The sequence below is a fragment of the Salmo salar genome, chromosome 10 (genome assembly GCF_965601325.2).
Source record: "Salmo salar chromosome 10, fSalSal1, whole genome shotgun sequence".
In the NCBI taxonomy this organism is placed as follows: Eukaryota; Metazoa; Chordata; class Actinopteri; order Salmoniformes; family Salmonidae; genus Salmo; species Salmo salar.
The window spans coordinates 5112276-5132120 of record NC_138300.1 but is presented as its reverse complement, the minus strand read 5'-3'; the positions used below and the strand labels follow the sequence as shown (position 1 = coordinate 5132120).

The window sequence follows — 19845 nt, the reverse complement described above, 5'->3', positions numbered from 1 at the left end:
TGTTAGCACATGATCTAAGCCAGCCGGACTTCTCGTCATGAACGAGGGGAAAAAATATATTTACGTTCGTTCAAACATGTCAAAAAGGCATAAATCATTAGGGCCCTTTTTAACCAGAACATGAATAATATTCAAGGTGGACGAATGCATACTCTTTTATAACGTATTGGAACGAGGGTACCCAACATGAACTCGTGCGCCAGGTGTCTAATGGGACATCATCGTTCCATGGCTCTTGTTCGGTCAGATCTCCCTCCAGAAGACTCAAAACACTTTGTAAAGGCTGGTGACATCTAGTGGAAGCAATAGGAAGTGCCAAAATATTCCTCAGCCCCTGTGTTTTTCAATGGGATAGGTTTAAAGGCAATACAACACATCAGGTATCCACTTCCTGTCAGAAAATGTCTCAGGGTTTTGCCTGCCAAATGAGTTCTGTTATACTCACAGACACCATTCAAACAGTTTTAGAAAATTTAGGGTGTTTTCTATCCATATGTAATAAGTATATGCATATTCTAGTTACTGAGTAGGAGTGGTAACCAGATTAAATCGGGTATGTTTTTTTATCCAGCCGTGTCAATACTGCCCCCTAGCCCTAACAGGTTAACCTCTACCTACTCAACAGCCAGTGTAATCCCGTGGCACGTTATTCAAATTCCTCAAAAATGCAAAAACTTCAATTTTTCAAACATATGACTATTTTACACCATTTTAAAGATAAGACTCTCGTTAATTTAACCACACTGTCTGATTTCAAAAAGGCTTTACAATGAAAGCAAAACATTAGATTATGTCAGCAGAGTACCCAGCCAGAAATAATCAGACACCCATTTTTCAAGCTAGCATATAATGTCACATAAACCCAAACCACAGCTAAATGTAGCACTAACCTTTGATGATCTTCATCAGATGACAACCCTAGGACATTATGTTATACAATACATGCATGTTTTGTTCAATCAAGTTCATATTTATATCAAAAACCAGCTTTTCACATTAGCATGTGACTAGCATGTGACTAGCATTCCCACCGAACACTGCTGGTGAATTTACTAAATTACTCACGATAAACGTTCACAAAAAGCATAACAATTATTTTAAGAATTATAGATACAGAACTCCTCTATGCACTCGATATGTCCGATTTTAAAATAGCTTTTCGGTGAAAGCACATTTTGCAATATTCTCAGCAGATAGCCCGGCATCACAGGGCTAGCTATTTAGACACCCAGCAAGTTTAGCACTCATCAAAGTCAGATTTACTATAAGAAAAATGTTATTACCTTTGCTGTCTTCGTCAGAATGCACTCCCAGGACTTCTACTTCAATAACAAATGTTGGTTTGGTTCAAAATAATCCATAGTTATATCCAAACAGCGGCGTTTTGTTCGTGCGTTCAAGACCGTATCCGAAAGGGTAAATAAGGGTGACGAGCATGGCGCAATTTGTGACAAAAAAATTCTAAATATTCCATTACCGTACTTCGAAGCATGTCAACCGCTGTTTAAAATCAATTTTTATGCCATTTTTCTCATAAAAAAGCGATAATATTCCGATCGGGAATCTGGGTTTAGGTAAACAGACGAAAGAAAATAAAGCATTCGGTCGACTCGGGCACGCGCCTAAGCCCATAGTACTCTGATCGGCCACTTGCCAAAAGCGATAATGTGTTTCAGCCAGAGCCTGCCTCGATATCGTTCAGCTTTTTCCCGGGCTCTGAGAGCCTATGGGAGCCGTAGGAAGTGTCACGTTATTGCAAAGATCCTCAGTCTTCAATAAAAATAGCCAAGATGAAACATTACTTGTCAGACAGGCCACTTCCTGCATGGAATCTTCTCAGGTTTTGGCCTGCCATTTGAGTTCTGTTATACTCACAGACACCATTGAAACAGTTTTAGAAACTTTAGGGTATTTTCTATCCAAAGCCAATAATTATATGCATATTCTAGTTACTGGGCAGGAGTAGTAACCCGATTAAATCGGGTACGTTTTTTATCCGGCCGTGTCAATACTGCCCCCTAGCCCTAACAGGTTAAGAATGATCGAGGCTAATGTTTTCTTGGGGACCTTCAACGCTGCAGATTGTTTTTGGTACCCTTCCCCAGATCTGTGCCTCGACACAATCCAGTCCCAGACCTCTACCGACAATTCCTTCGACCTCATGGCTTGGTTTTTGCTCTGACATGAACTGTCGAATGTGGGACCTTATAGAGACAGGTGCGTGCCTTTCCAAATCATGTTCAATCAACTGAATTTACCACAGGTGGACTCCAATCAAGTTGTAGAAATATGATCAATGGAAACAGGATGCACCCGAGCTCAATTTTTAGTCTCATAGAAAAGGGTCTGAATAATTATGTATTTACATTTATTTAAATCTTTTAAACAGAACCAGTCAAAAGTTTGGACACACCTACTCATTGAAGGGTTTTTCTTTATTTGTACTATTTTCTATATTGTAGAATATTAGTGTAGACATCAAAACTATGAAATAACACATATGGAATCATGCAGCACCAAAAAAGATAAACAAATGAAAATATATGTTATTTTTGAGATTCTTCAAAGTAGCCACCCTTTGCCAAAGTAGCCACCCTTTCAAATACTTTTAATTCAAATCTAAAGCACTGAGTGGTTATTAGTGGAGCAGTTGGTAGAGTGCACGGAGCACTGTAAACTCTCACTTCCGTCATCATGAAGTGCTTTGAGAGACTAGTCAAGGATCATATCACCTCCACCCTACCTGACACCCTAGACCCAGTCCAATTTGCTTACCGCCCCAATAGGTCCACAAACGACGCAATCGCAATCACACTGCACACTGCACACTGCCCTTACCCATCTGAACAAGATGAATATCTATGTAAGACTGCTGTTCATTGATTACAACTCAGCATTTAACACCATAGTACCCTCAACTCGTCATTAAGCTCGAGACCATGGTCTCATCTCCGCCCTATGCAACTGGGTCCTGGACTTTCAGACGGGCCACCCCAGGTGGTGAGGGTAGGAAACAACATCTCCACCCCGCTGATCCTCAACACTGGGGCCCCACAAGGGTGCGTTCTCAGCCCTCTCCTGTACTCCCTGTTCACCCATGACTGCGTGGCCATGCATGCCTACAACTCAATCATCAAGTTTGCAGACGACACTACAGTGGTAGGCTTGATTACCAACAATGACAAGATGGCTTACAGGGAGGGGGTGAGGGCCCTCGCAGTGTGGTGTCAGGAAAATAACCTCACACTCAACGTCAACAAAACAAAGGAGATGATCATGGACTTCAGGAAACAGCAGAGGGAGCACCCCCCTATCCACATCGACGGAACAGTAGTGGAGAAGGTGAAAAGTTTTACGTTCCTCGGCATACACATCACGGACAAACTGAAATGGTCCACGCACACAGACAGCGTGGTGAAGAAGGCGCAACAGCGCCTCTTCAACCTCAGGAGGCTGAAGAAATTTGGCTTGTCACCAAAAACACTCACAAACTTTTACAGATGCACAATCGAGAACATCCTGTCTGGCTATATCACCGCCTGGTACGGCAACTGCTCCGTCCACAACCGTAAGGCTCTCCAGAGGCTGGTGAGGTCTGCTCAACGCATCACCGGGGGCAAATTACCTGCCCTCCAGGACACCTACACCACCCGATGTCACAGGAAGGCCAAAAAGATCATCGAGGATAACAACCACCCGAGCCACTGCCTGTTTACCCTGCTCCCATCCAGAAGGCGAGGTCAGTGCAGGTGCATCAAAGCTGGGACCGAGAGACTGAAAAACAGCTTCTATCTCAAGGCCATCAGACTGTTAAACAGCCATCACTAACATTGAGTGGCTGCTGCCAACATACTGACTCTAATCTCTTGCCGCTATAATAGTAAAAATTGCATGTAATAATTGTATCAGTTAGTCACTTTAAACAATGCCACTTTATATAATGTTTACTTACCCTAGATTACTCATTTCATATTTATATATGATATACCATCTACTGCATCTTGCCTTTGCCGTTGGATCAGCCTGTAGTGTGGTTTTCCACTTTAATTTTGAGTGTGACTCCAAATCCAGACCTCCATGGGTTGATAAATTGGATTTCCATTGATTATTTTTGTGTGATTTTGTTGTCAGCACATTCAACTATGTAAAGAAAAAAGTATTTAATAAGATTATTTCATTCATTCAGATCTAGGATGTGTTATTTTAGTGTTCCCTTTATTTTTTTGAGCAGTATATTTATATGTACATATTCTTATTCATTCCTTTACACTTGTGTGTGTGAGGTAGTTGTTGTGAAATTGTTATATTACTTGTTAGATATTACTGCACGGTCGGAACTAGAAGCACAAGCATTTCGCAGCACTCATATTAACGTCTGCTAACCATGTGTATGTGACCAATAGAATTTGATTTGATTTGCAAAAACTATATTTATTTTACTTTTAAAATATTTTTTATATATACACTACTGTTCAAGAGTTTGGGTGCACAACTGAGCAAGAGGACAAGTACATTCGAGTGTCTAGTTTGAGAAACAGAAGCCTCACAAGTCCTCAACTGGCAGCTTTATTACCCGCAACGTCAACAGTGAAGAGGCGACTCCAGGATGCTGGCCTTCTAGTCAGAGTTCCTCTGTCCATTGTCTGTGTTCTTTTGCCCATCTTAATCTTTTATTTTTATTGGCCAGTCTGAGAAATGGCTTTTTCTTTGCAACTCTGCCTAGAATGCCAGCATCCCGGAGTCGTCTCTTCACTGTTGACGTTGAGACTGGTGTTTTGCTGGTACTATTTAATAAAGCTGCCAGTTGAGGACTTGTGAGGCGTCTGTTTCTCAAACTAGACACTCTAATGTACTTGTCCTCTTGCTCAGTAGTGCATCAGGGCCTCCCACTCTTCTTTATATTCTGGTTAGAGCCTGTTTGCTCTGTTCTGTGAAGGGAGTAGTACACAGTGTTGTACGAGACCTTCAGTTTCTTGGCAATTTCTCGCCTCCACTGCTGTGCTAACATATTTGCAAAAGGGTTTTCTAATGATCTTTTGCTTATCAATTGCTGATAATGGGGCTCTGTATGCCTATGTTGATATTTCATAAAAAATCTGCCGTTTTCAGCTACAATAGTAATTTACAACATTAACAATGTCTACACTGTATTTCTGATCAATTTGATGTTATTTTAATGGACAAAAACATGTGTTTTTCTTTCAAAAACAAGGACATTTTTAAGTGACCCCAAACTTTTGAATGGTAGTGTATATTTTTTTAAACAGGACAAATCTGAGGGAGAACGTGGGGCATGACGCCTCTGCACATCATCACCTGTTTGACTGCTATAATGCTTCAGCTCGGTTATTCTGGCATGTTGATGGTGTGGTCTCCAGATGACACACACTTGCAGGCACACCACAGGAGGCTGCTGAGGGGACAGCTCTTTATAATGGCTGGAACAGAGTAAATTGAATGGCATCAAACACATGGAAACCAGAGTATGTGGTGTGCATGCATGTGTGTGTCATCTGGAGGCTTCACCATCAACATGCCAGAGAATGAGCATGCACAATTTGACGAGCATGAAGCGAGATTCGCAAAGGCTGGAGCGTCGGCCTTCTCGCCCAATCCAATTTTGCTCCAGTAGCGCTCCAGTTACGCTCACTTCACCAGTTCAGGGCATGCCCGGCTCATCATTCATTTGTAGTCTAGTTGTGTGCTGTTATAGCCCCTTGCTTTAGCTAATGTCATGGAGTTTGCTAAATATTATCATAAAGAAATTGATAAAACACACAGGTGCTAAATCAAGGTGACTTACAAAGATGAGGACCAAGAAGAGCAAGAGAGGGAGTGTGGTGATGTAATGTCAACAACTTGAGAATCATTGTGGAATCTGAAAAGAGGCATGATGGTGTACTTACTATGTGCACACGCTAAATGAAAAGAACAAGGTGGGTAGATAACTAAGTGTGTATTTATAAACTAAAAATGATAAACTTTTCGTTTATTTTTGTTCTATTATTTATACAATAGGCCATCATTGATTTTGTCCCAATAAGCCTGGAATATTCCCACGTTCAAGGAGCGTTCCGTTTTGTTTGGGTTATTTAGCTTAAAAACTTTAGGCCTACCTATAGAAAAATAAAAATAATAAATTCTGCATCTCTGCCCAGCCTGGCAGAAAGGGTGTTTAGCATCCCCAGTGACTCTGCACGTGTGGAAAGGATATTCTCTCCAGGCACCATCACATTTGTATTTCATTCTAAGTAAATCACAGCCTATATGTGCAATTTATAGACTATAATGATTTAATACAACGAAATGTTGTTTAAATGCTGAACACTTTATGTCCCTTTTCGTTCCTTCTTAGGCTCCCTTTCTGGCTCCTAACCTATTTAGAGTGTTTTTATGATGTTTAATATAACATGTAGCCTATTTGAAATGATGTGCGCTTCTTACATTCACCTTGTCATGTTTATTCAAATACTTTTCATTCAAAACCATATGGTTTGGGAGTCACAAAATAGATGGGTGTTGGTTAAATTGTGATTTTAATGAAGGGAGCAAATTTGGAGCGCCAGTTTTTATTTCTGTGAGCACTGAGTGGTTTTTAGTGGAACTCCACTCACCTCCACTCACATGCTCTGATGGAAATCATGTGTTGGATGTATTTGATATCATTCTACTGATTCTGCTTCAGCTATTACCAAGAGCCCGTCTCCCCAATTAAGGTGCCACCAACCTCCTGTGATGTACAAACACACACACAAACTGGACACACACACACTCCACACTTAACTCAATCCAATCCTGCCCAGGCTGTGTGCATCTGTCTATCAGCACATAAATCAATGGGGCCTTGCGACCTGGGCTTCTGTGGGGGAGTACCAGTTGTACCCTTCTTACTAACCGGCAGCTTTAGTTACACATCAATGAGGGGTGAATAATACATTAGCCAGCATGGCCTATACGTTCCTTCTACTGCTGAAAGGAAGAGAAGGGAAGAAAAAGCGAGAGAGATAAGGAAAAAGAGTGGGAGAGCGGGGGGAGCGAGAGGGGGGGGAAGTAGAGGGAGACATCTCCAGCATCTGCCCCCTTTTCTTTTACGTCCAACCCAGGAGATCCCTCCCTGCTTTGCAACCTGTTTGCCTACAGTATGTCCCCGCTTAATTCAGATTTAAATATGGTATGGGACCATACTGTATGGAATATTCATGTCCCAGCTAAACAACAACACCAGTCCTTGGATATATGAGAAGTGGAGTGATGCATACATCAACTCTGGTTCAGTAGACTCACTTGATCTGAGGGAAGTTGCTGGCAGTGTTCTCTTGTTGTGGGTCAACAGTTACAAGTGACACCCATCCACCTCAGTTTTAATGGCTGAGTGCAAATTGTACAGACAGTGTTCCAGTCAGCTAGATTGTGACTGACCGCCTTGACACAACAGCAAAATAGATTATGAGAGCTTGGGTAAGCTTTCATAACTTATATAAGGTTATATCTGTATTTTTGTAAACATTTTGTTCGCCTTGTTCTGTTCAATGTCCTCTACCTATATTGTACTCTAAATACCCCAATTCATGTTGTGATGTTCAAAAGAATACAAGATAAGAATGTCTGACACCATTCAAACCAATGAGGTTCGGAACTTGAAAGCCAGTTATCTCAGAATCATCTTTTTGCAGATAGAACCTTATAGTCCCAAGCTCTCGATTAGTTAGGAGCCCAGACAGACAGACAAACACAGACAGACTGTCCTGTACTCCCTGTTCACCCACGACTGCATGGCCAGGCACGACTCCAAAACCATCATTAAGTTTGCAGACGACACAACAGTGGTTGGCCTGATCACCGACAACGACCAGACAGCCTATAGGGAGGAGGTCAGAGAACTGGCCGGGTGGTGCCAGAATAACAACCTATTCCTCAACCAAGACTAAGGAGATGATTGTGGACTACAGGAGAAGGAGGACCGAGCACGCCCCCATTCTCATTGACGGGGCTGTAGTGGAGCAGGTTGAGAGCTTCAAGTTCCTTGGTATCCACATCAACAACAAACTAGAATGGTCCAAACACACCGTCGTGAAGAGGGCACGACAAAGCCTATTCCCCCTCAGGAAACTAAAAAGATTTGGCATGGGTCCTGAGATCCTCAAAAGGTTCTACAGCTGCAACATTGAGAGCATCCTGACTGGTTGCATCACTGCCTGGTACGGCAATTGCTCAGTCTATGACCGCAAGGCACTACAGAGGGTAGTGCGTACGGCCCAGTACATCCCTGGGGCTAAGCTGCCTGCCATCCAGGACCTCTACACCAGGCGGTGTCAGAGGAAGGACCTAAAAATTGTCAAAGAACCCAGCCATCCCAGTCATAGACCGTTCTCTCTACTACCGCATGGCAAGCGGTACCAGAGTGCCAAGTCTAGGACAAAAAGGCTTCTCAACAGGTAATCAAATGGCTACCCGGACTATTTGCATTGTGTGCCCCCCCCAACCCCTCTTTTTACGCTGCTGCTACTCTCTGTTTATCATATATGTATAGTCACTTTAACCATATCTACATGTACATACTACCTCAATCAGTCTGATTAACCGGTGTCTGTATGTAGCCTCGCTACTTTTATAGCCTCGCTACTGTATATAGCCTGTCTTTTTACTGTTTTATTTCTTTACCTACCTATTGTTCACCTAATACCTTTTCTGCACTATTGGTTAGAGTCTGTAAGTAAGCATTTCACTGTAAGGTCTACACCTGTTGTATTCGGCGCACGTGACAAATAAACTTTGATTTGAGACAGACACAATGCCAGACAGAATGCCAGACAGAATGCCAGACAGACAGACAGAATGTCTGACAGACAGACAGAATGCATGACAGACAGACAGACAGAATGCATGACAGACAGACAGAATGCCTGACTGACAGAATACCTGACATACAGACAGACAGACAGACAGACAGACAGACAGACAGACAGACAACATTCCACGCATACACAGCCAAGTTCTCTCAACGGATACAGAGAAAGATTTGAGTCAGTGTGTCTGGTCTGGCTCCCTAAGTGCTGTGTGATTTATTCGTCCTCATTTGCTGTCACGGGCCCCTAGCTATCTCTGTGTCGTGGCGATGCACCAGAGCGATTTAACTTAAACATTACAGTGATCGTTCCAAATGCATCGGTATTTACGAGCAAACTTTTTAAGAGTGTTTCTCAAACAAGCACATAGAGAGAACGTTCACTATGTGTGTCTTTAGACAATGTGTCGATACTGATAAGAACAAAAGGATATTGCACACTGCTCTCGGATCAGCTTTCTCCATTCGAATGTACCTGAGAATTATTCCACAATATTGACGACGGATCAGCTCCTAGAGAGATATTACCACCTATGGCTGCAAGTAGGCTATTGAGGTGGCTTATTATGCTTACCCAATAATAATGCACTAAATCACAGATTGTGGCACATTATTGCGCACATGTTGTCACACATCATGAAATACATTGAGGCAGAAAATTATAGACAGTAGCCTAGTCGCAAAATAGAACTCTATTGATTGCACATGACATTGATTTCAATATGATTGAAATAGCCTATATATGACCATGCAGCCTATGTATCTTTTAATGCAGTCATCAACATTTTCATTTGAAGCATAATTGTGTCCTTTAATTGTTTGAAACAATTGGAAATACTTTGGCAAATTTGTATTTGTAGTTATCGGAGGTCACAGTCAGAGAGACACCTAGCCTGAATATCTTGATTCTATTTTTAATGGCGATTTTCTCTGAAGTAAGTGACGTGGAAGGGCAAAAAAGCATCTAACAATGCACTTTGGCTGCTCTACGAGTGGTCTGGATCACTCGTAGATGTGCAAAGGTTTTTAGGAGCCACGTTACTAATGAAAATACATTGTAAGATGGTTCTAATGATGATCTTAACACAATGAAGGCTCTGTAAAGGAGGCCCAGACCAGATAGAGAGTAGAGACTGAAAACACAGTTCTGGGATCTGGGATAGGGGACTCAGGTATGGCAAAACTGCACTGCAAAGTCATCTTGGAAGGTTGGGCACAAATGTACATGGTATGGTTCGTTCTCTCTCTCTCCCTGCCCCCCCTCTCTCCATGTTCCTCTCATTATCTCTCTCTATCTCTCTCCCTCTCTTTGTCTTTCTCTTTCCCTCTTTCTCCTTGTCCCTCTCTCCCTCTCTGGGTTTCTGGCACTTTAGCGATGGGCCTCAGAGCTAAAGAGGCAAAGCCCATTCGGAAAGGTCTAACGAGTCAAGTTATTATAGCAGCCAAGTGTGAGATTAATTAACTGAGTGGCGATTAGGAATAGAGCAGACAAGATCTCCTAAAAGTAACGCTGGGGAGTGCTAGAAACAAATCAACGTGATTTATCTCGCAGAGCCATTTGGGAGAAGAAAAACAAAATAACCATAAATAATAATGATCTTCCCTCCTCTGAAAGTTAATGACGCCAAATGGCAAATACATTTTTTTGGCCAACGAAAAGTCCTCAAAAAGGAGGAAATAAATATATAAATCCCTCATAATTAACCCGCAGCTGTTTGTCATCATAGGCCATTAAGTATATAAAAAAATTACGAACGGAGAGAGAGAGAGAGAGAGAGAGAGAGAGAGAGAGAGAGAGAGAGAGAGAGAGAGAGAGAGAGAGAGAGAGAGAGAGAGAGAGAGAGAGAGAGAGAGAGAGAGAGAGAGAGAGAGAGAGAGAGAGAGAGAGAGAGAGAGAGAGAGAGAGAGAGAGAGAGAGAGAGAGAGAGAGAGAGAGAGAGAGAGAGAGAGAGAGAGAGAGAGAGAGAGAGAGAGAGAGAGAGAGAGAGAGAGAGAGAGAGAGAGAGAGAGAGAGAGAGGTGCCATGCGTGAAGGAGAGGGAAGGAGGGAGAGGCAGAAAGGGATAAGAGGAAAGGAGATGCCAGGAACCCTGCTTAGGTTTGTTTAATCAAACCAAGTTGTGTGCGTGTCATGTGTCTGTAACACAAATTCTGTAGAGCATGTGGTGTATGCCTCTAAATGTGTGTGTGTGTATGGTTACATGTGTGTGCCTGCCTGTGCGTGTCAGCCTCCTTAGCCGACTGTGTGTATGCGTGCACATAGGTGTGAATGTATGTGTGTGCGTGTGTTTCAGAGCATGTGTCAGCAGCCAGCAACACAGCCCTAAAGCCTTGACCCGGCTGGCTGCGTTCCTTCCTCTAACTGCCCTAACCTTGCTTTTGTGCTCCTGACCTGAATGGGTAATGAGTGAGCAGGTAAACACGAGCCCTCTCTCACATTTAATTCTATAAATGTTGCACCCGAGAAGGGACTTCTGTTCTGTGACTGAGTGACTCTCTTGCAATGCGTGAGCCTAAAACCTGGCTGATTTTCTCTCTCTCTCTGTCTCCCTTTCTTTCTTCTTCTTTCTTTCTTTCTTTCTTTCTTTCTTTCTTTCTTTCTTTCTTTCTTTCTTTCTTTCTTTCTTTCTTTCTTTCTTTCTTTCTTTCTTTCTTTCTTTCTTTCTTTCTTTCTTTCTTTCTTTCTTTCTTTCTTTCTTTCTTTCTTTCTTTCTTTCTTTAATGATCTTAATGTGAGAACCGCCTGTCGAGCTCTGGCTAGCTAGCTCACACCGAGGCTATCGCCTCCCCTGGAGCTCCTTAGCAGCCTGTTTGAAAAAGAAAGGGATAGAAATACAGAGGAAAAAACATGTATAATTACTCATCTATTACACTGTGGTAAAGCTGGACCTATTAGGATTGATTTTTTCTTCTTCCCTATCCCAGGTACATGAGGACATACCTCGGAAATTAACATCGTTCACGGGTGAGAATTGACTCAAACATTTGCTGGCACGTCTTAATAAATCAACTTCAGTTGCTCGGATAGTCTCATAGTTCCTCCTTAAAAGCTTGAGAGCCCATGCATTTCACATTCTGGTCTTTTCTTGTTTTGTTTATGTTACTCAAGAGGGACGCCAAACCAGAGGAAAAATTAAATAAAAACATGTTAAAACCTCAAGGGTTTTGAACTGTCCATGGTATATTTTCGACCATTATAAAGTAATTGAAAGCCACTGGTATGTGGAAAATGTGCAACCACCACATCACGGCTGTCCACTGCAGACAACCAGCTGTTCAAAGAAATGTTGAAGCAGCGATCGCTAATTAGATTGAACACAATCATTACACAGTACTTTACAAGGGGACTGTAAAGACTGTAAGACAATCCGATATGTTGGCATGATGGCTATATCAAAAGCTGATACTCATAACGGCAGTTATAAAGAAAGAATAGATATCTATTCATACAGAACAGTTAAGCTGGAAGTTAAGCCCTCTTTTTAATTTAGAGTCAGTCCCCATTCAGACTCACTGCTTTTCTTTTATACCCGGACCGGCTTCCGGAATTTTCTGTGTTAACCTACACAGAGGACAAGCAGGATTTTGTCATTGTGTGGACAAGCCGGTATCGGTGTGTGTTTGTATGTGTGTTTGTGTGTTTGACTGTGTGCGAGCGTGTATAAATTGGGGCATGTACTGTATCAGGGATGGCCGTCATCTATGTGTGGGTACGAGTGTGTATGTGCACGGTGGTTCACATTCTCATGTGATAGCAGCACACTGTTTGTTGTGCAAGTTGCTGACTCACAAACCAGGTGGAACCTCGCATTAGCATGGGAAGTAACCTTCACAGACAGTGCATGTCAGACTATGTCCCAAGTTCTCCCTGCGCAAGCAGAAGGATGGTATGTGTGTGTGCATGCATGTCCAGTGTCTGCATGAGTGTGTTCTTGAGGGACTGCCATACATATGAGAGAGAACGCTTCAAGTTTTTCAGCGTAGACATCACTGACGATCTGAAATGGTCCACCCATACAGACAACGTGGTGAAAAAGGCGCAACAGCAACTCTTCAACATCAGGAGGCTGAAGAAAATTGTCTTCGCCCATAAGACCCTCACAAACTTTTACAGATGCATAATTGAGAGCATCCTGTCAGGCTGCATCACCGTCTGGTATGGCAACTGCACCGCCCGCAACCGCAGGGCTCTCCAGAGGGTGGTGTGGTCTGCCCAACGCATCACCGGGAGCACACTGCCTGCCCTCCAGGACACCTACAGCACCCGATGTCACAGGAAGGCCATAAAGATCATCAAATACACCAACCACCCGAGCCATGGCTTATTCACCCCGCTATCATCCAGAAGGCGAGGTCAGTACAGGTGCATCAAAGCTGTGACCGAGAGACTGATAAACAGCTTCTATCTCAAGGCCATCAGATTGTTAAATAGCCATCACTAGCCGGCTACCACCCGGTAACTCAAACCTGCACCTTAGAGGCTGTTGTCCTATATACATAGACATGGAATCACTGGTCACTTTAATAATGGAACACTAGTCACTTTAATAATGTTTACATACTGCTTTACTCATTTCATATGTATATACTGTATTCTATTCTACTGTAAGTTACTCTATGCCACTCTGACATTGTTCGTCCTAATATTTATATATTTCTTAATTTCATTATTTTACTTTTGCATTTGTGTCTATTGTTGTGAATTTTTTAATTTTACTGCACTTTTGGAGCTAGGAACACAAGCATTTTGCTACACCCGCAATAACATCAGCTAAATATGTACATTTGACCAATAACATTTGATTTGAATTGATTTAAGAGGGAGACAAGCCACGGGCAATGCAACCACACAGAGAGTCTGTGTTCCCCATTCCCCTAGGATAGCTGTGGTGCAATCTGCTATCATATTTTCATATATTTTGTCTGGGACCCATCCGGGCTAACTGTTAATACTGCTGCTGTAGTCAATATAATGAATGTTTTGCCGGGTAAGCAGAGTTTTTTTTATTTAACCTTTAACCTTTATTTATTTATTCAGTCAAGAACAAATGCTAATTTACAATGACGGTCTACCAAAAGGCTTCTAGTGGGGACGGGGGCTGGAATTAAAAATGTAGGACATAACACACATGATGACAAGTGAAACACCACAACACTACATACAGAGAGACCTAAGACACCAACACAGCATGGCAGCAACACGTGACAACACAGCATGGTAGCAACACAACATGATAACAACATGGTAGCAACACAACATGGCAGCAGCACATGGTAGAAAAACATGCTACAAACATTATTGGGCACAGACAACAGCACAAGAACATACAGACAAGTATACAGTGGGGGAAAAAAGTATTTGATCCCCTGCTGATTTTGTACGTTTGCCCACTGACAAAGAAAGGATCAGTCTATAATTTTAATGGTAGGTTTATTTGAACAGTGAGAGACAGAATAACAACAAAAAATCCAGAAAAACGCATGTCAAAAATTTTATAAATTGATTTGCATTTTAATGAGGGAAAGAAGTATTTGACCCCCTTTCAATCAGAAAGATTTCTGGCTCCCAGGTGTCTTTTATACAGGTAACGAGCTGAGATTAGGAGCGCACTCTTAAAGGGAGTGCTCCTAACCTCAGTTTGTTACCTGTATAAAAGATACCTGTCCACAGAAGCAATCAATCAATCAGATTCCAAACTCTCCACCATGGCCAAGACCAAAGAGCTCTCCAAGAATGTCAGGGACAAGATTGTAGACCTACACAAGGCTGGAATGGGCTACAAGACCATCGCCAAGCAGCTTGGTGAGAAGGTGACAACAGTTGGTGCGATTATTCGCAAATGGAAGAAACACAAAAGAACTGTCAATATCCCTCAGCCTGGGGATCCATGCAAGATCTCACCTCGTGGAGTTGCAATGATCATGAGAACGGTGAGGAATCAGCCCAGAACTACAAGGGAGGATCTTGTCAATGATCTCAAGGCAGCTGGGACCATAGTCACCAAGAAAACAATTGCTAACACACTACGCTGTGAAGGACTGAAATCCTGCAGCGCCCGCAAGGTCCCCCTGCTCAAGAAAGCACATATACATGCCCGTCTGAAGTTTGCCAATGAACATCTGAATGATTCAGAGGATGAAAGTGTTGTGGTCAGATGAGACCAAAATGGAGCTCTTTGGCATCAACTCAACTCGCCGTGTTTGGAGGAGGAGGAATGCTGCCTATGACCCCAAGAACACCATCCCCACCGTCAAACATCGAGGTGGAAACATTATGCTTTGTGGGTGTTTTTCTGTTAAGGGGACAGGACAACTTCACAGCATCAAAGGGATGATGGACGGGGCCATGTACCGTCAAATCTTGGGTGAGAACCTCCTTCCCTCAGCCAGGGCATTGAAAATCGGTCGTGGATGGGTATTCCAGCATGACAATGACCCAAAACACACGGCCAAGGCAACAAAGGAGTAGCTCAAGAAGAAGCACATTAAGGTCCTGGAGTGGCCTAGCCAGTCTCCAGACCATAATCCCATAGAAAATCTGTGGAGGGAGCTGAAGGTTCGAGTTGCCAAACGTCAGCCTCGAAACCTTAATGACTTGGAGAAGATCTGCAAAGAGGAGTGGGACAAAATCCCTCCTGAGATGTGTGCAAACCTGGTGGCCAACTACAAGAAACTTCTGACCTCTGTGATTGCCAACAATGGTGTTGCCAACAAGGGTTTTGCCACCAAGTACTAAGTCATGTTTTGCAGAGGGGTCAAATACTTATTTCCCTCATTAAAATGCAAATAATTTTCTAACATTTTTGACATGCGTTTTTCTGGATTTTTTGTTGTTGTTATTCTGTCTCTTACTGTTGAAATAAACCTACCATTAAAATTATAGACTGATCATTTCTTTGTCAGTGGGCAAACATACAAAATCAGCAGGGGATCAAATACTTTTTCCCCTCACTGTACATCACGCGAAGCAGCCACAAGTGTCAGTAAGAGTGTCCATGATTGATTTTTTTATTTATTTTTATTTATTTAACCTTTTTTTATTTAGCCAAGTCAGTTAAGAACAAATTCTTATTTACAATGATGGCCTAACCCGGTCAAACCCTAACCCGGACGATGCTGGGCCAATGGGACTCACAGCCGGTTATGATACAGCCTGGAATCAAACCAGGGTCTGTAGTGACGCCTCTGGCTCTGAGATGCAGTGCCTTAGACCGCTGCGCCACTCGGGAGCCCCCCTTTGAATTTTGCAGCTCGTTCCAGTCGCTAGCTGCAGCGCACCGCATAAGCAGAGAGCAATCTAGGAGAAGATCGAAGAGGAGAGGGAGATGGTTCTCTGGGCTCCTGCAGACTGCAGTAGGAGTCCACACCGATCGGAGAGAATCTTAAACACTAACACTCAAGGCCACCTCGCCACCAACCTCCGCTGTTGTAATGAAAGGAACACAGAGATAGGGGAGTCTCTCTCTCTCTCTCTCTCTCTCTCTCTCTCTGAGTATTCTGGTGCCTTGTTTTTGTATTTTTCTCTCAATCTCCACCTCCTCCTCTTTCTCTTGGCTCCCTTCTTCTTTCCCATTTTTTCTCTCTCACATTCTCCCATCTAGAGAGACTTGTAAACAGCATTAGTAAACTAAATGCCTTTAATGTGTTTTTTCACAGCCACACCCAACACTGGGAAAGTATATGGCAATACATTGAATGCAGCTTTATATGCAATGTGTGGCTTTATGGGCTCATGTAGCGGTTTTAAAATGTGCAATGGCCACATATCAGGCTCTGTCACATAGGCCTATTCAGCTTTGTGATAAATATATATACTATATATATATATAAAATATACACTGCTCAAAAAAATAAAGGGAACACCTCAACAACACATCCTAGATCTGAATGAAAGAAATAATCTTATTAAATACTTTTTTCTTTACATAGTTGAATGTGCTGACAACAAAATCACACAAAAATAATCAATGGAAATCCAATGTATCAACCCATGGAGGTCTGGATTTGGAGTCACACTCAAAATTAAAGTGTGTGGCCTCCATGTACCTGTATGACCTCCCTACAATGCCTGGGCATGCTCCTGATGAGGTGGCGGATGGTCTCCTGAGGGATCTCCTCCCAGACCTGGACTAAAGCATCCGCCAACTCCTGGACAGTCTGTGGTGCAACCTGGCGTTGGTGGATGGAGCGAGACATGATGTCCCAGATGTGCTCAATTGGATTCAGGTCTGGGGAACGGGCGGACCAGTCCATAGCATCAATGTCTTCCTCTTGCAGGAACTGCTGACACACTCCAGCCACATGAGGTCAAGCATTGTCTTGCATTAGGAGGAACCCAGGGCTAACCGCACCAGCATATGGTCTCACAAGGGGTCTGAGGATCTCATCTCAGTACCTAATGGCAGTCAGGCTACCTCTGGTGAGCACATGGAGGCCTGTGCGGCCCCCCAAAGAAATGCCACCCCACACCATGACTGACCCACTGCTAAACCGGTCATGCTGGAGGATGTTGCAGGCAGCAGAACATTCTCCACGGCGTCTCCAGACTCTGTCACGTCTGTCATGTGCTCAGTGTGAACCTGCTTTCATCTGTGAAGAGCACAGGGCGCCAGTGGCAAATTTGCCAATCTTGGTGTTCTCTGGCAAATGCCAAACGTCCTGCACGGTGTTGGGCTGTAAGCACAACCCCCACCTGTGGACGTCGGGCCCTCATACCACCCTCATGGAGTCTGTTTCTGACCGTTTGAGCAGACACATGCACATTTGTGGTCTGCTGGAGGTCATTTTGCAGGGCTCTGGCAGTGCTCCTCCTGCTCCTCTTTGCACAAAGGCGGAGGTAGCGGTCCTGCTGCTGGATTGTTGCCCTCCTATGGCCTCCTCCTTGTCTCCTGATGTACTGGCCTGTCTCCTGGTAGCGCCTTCATGCTCTGGACACTATGCTAACAGACACAGCAAACCTTCTTGCCACAGCTCGCATTGATGTGCCATCCTGGATGAGCTGCACTACCTGAGGCACTTGTGTGGGTTGTAGACTCCGTCTCATGCTACTACCAGAGTGAAAGCACCGCCAGCATTCAAAAGTGACCAAAACATCAGCCAGGAAGCATAGGAACTGAGAAGTGGTCTGTGGTCACCACCTGCTGAACCACTCCTTTATTTGGGGTGTCTTGCTTATTGCCTATAATTTCCACCTGTTGTCTATTCCATTTGCACAACAGCATGTGAAATTTATTGTCAATCAGTGTTGCTTCCTAAGTGGACAGTTTGATTTCACAGAAGTGTGATTGACTTGTAGTTACATTGTGTTGTTTAAGTGTTCCCTTTATTTTTTTGAGCAGTGTATATATATATATATATATGAGAGAGAGAGAGATGTGACCATATTAGAGATACATATTTCCCACAGATCCACAAAGAATTCGAAAACAAACCCAATTTTGATAAATTCCTATATCCACTGGGTGAAATACCACAGTGTGCCTTCACAGCAGCAAGATGTGTGACCTGTTGCCACAAGAAAAGGGCAACCAGTGAAGAATAAACACCATTGTAAATACAACCCATATTTATGTTTATTTATTTTCCCTTTTGTACTGTAACTATTTGCACATCGTTACAACACTGTATATAGACATAATATGACACTTGAAATGTCTTTATTCTTTTGGAACTTCTGTGAGTGTAATATTTACTGTTAATTTTTATTGTTTATTCCACTTTTGTTTGTTATCTACTTTACTTGCTTTGGCAATGTTAACATATGTTTTCCATGCCAATAAAGCCCTTGAATTGAATTTAATTGAATTGAATTGAATTGAGAGAGAGAGAGAGAGAGAGAGAGATGGTTTGAGTATAGGTGAACTAAGGGGAGATTCTTGCCTCTTGGATTATATTGGTTGATAAAGCATTTTGCGTGTTTGTTTGTGATATAAATATGTCGGGACGGTGTCACTGAGGTTTGGCACAACCGTAACCCACACACTTAAAAGCTAAAATCCCTGTAATAGAGAGGCGCCAGTTGAATGTATACACACACATATTTCATGCATCCATGTACACACACACAGGCAGGCAGGCAGGCAGGCAGGCAGGCAGACAGACAGACAGACAGACAGACAGACAGACAGACAGACAGACAGACAGACAGACAGACAGACAGACAGACAGACAGACAGACAGACAGACAGACAGACAGACAGACAGACAGACAGACAGACAGACAGACAGACAGACAGACAGAACTAGCCCCGGGGCTTGAGGCCTCATATATATTCCTGTCCACACTTCCTCATATGGCTCTTATCAGGGCTTGTTAACGGCGAGCAGCTTTGCTCATTAGCTAGATCTACTGAGAATTCATCAGAAGCCGTTTGGGCCAGACAAAGAAACAAATCAAAGCATATCACTACGCCCTTATCTTATCCAATAAATTACTCCACCACCCTATTCCCCTTTCCGGAAACACATTTAACCCTTTAGACCCCAATAGAATTCTAAAATAGTTTTGTAGATTACTTAGAATTTTCAAGATTAAGCAATTTTTCTCAAACATTTTCATACAGACATAGCTCAAAAATAAAGAACAAATGACAATTACAAATTAACTTTCTCTTCTTTAATATGACACCACATTCATGTCAATAGGAATAACACTCATTGTGTTTTCCATTGTGTAAAGACACTCACTATTACGCACTCAAAATGAACAATGCATAATATATTATACTTATAAATATTGAACAAATAATGAAAAATGTGACCAGAGGACAATATTCAGAAATATTCAAAGGAGGCTATTTGATTGACAACGACACTTACTTCTGTAATGATGTAAAAATGCAAACAGCTATTCAGAGACTTGAAAATCTAGATAACCTTTCTCAATAACATGTAGTACAGACCAGGCTTCAAACAAAATGTAGAAATAGTAGCCTACGTTGACAACAATTCAGTTAATTCAATGAATGTATTAGATAGACAGATAACTACTGTTCAGAGACA

At 42.7% G+C, this 19845-nt stretch overlaps 1 protein-coding gene across 9 annotated transcripts in view; it reads left to right on the top strand.

Moving 5' to 3' along the window:
• The window catches only part of LOC106613452 (ephrin type-B receptor 3), a 123011-nt gene that overhangs the window by 33784 nt on the left and 69382 nt on the right, over positions 1-19845 (top strand). Inside the window, exon 2 of one of the 9 annotated variants that reach the window (XM_082956681.1) lies at positions 11770-11809. The exons of the other annotated variants lie outside the window; for them this stretch is intronic. The gene's annotated coding sequence lies outside the window, so the exon portion shown is untranslated. The remainder of the gene's footprint in view (positions 1-11769; positions 11810-19845) is intronic. 9 annotated transcript variants of the gene reach the window in all.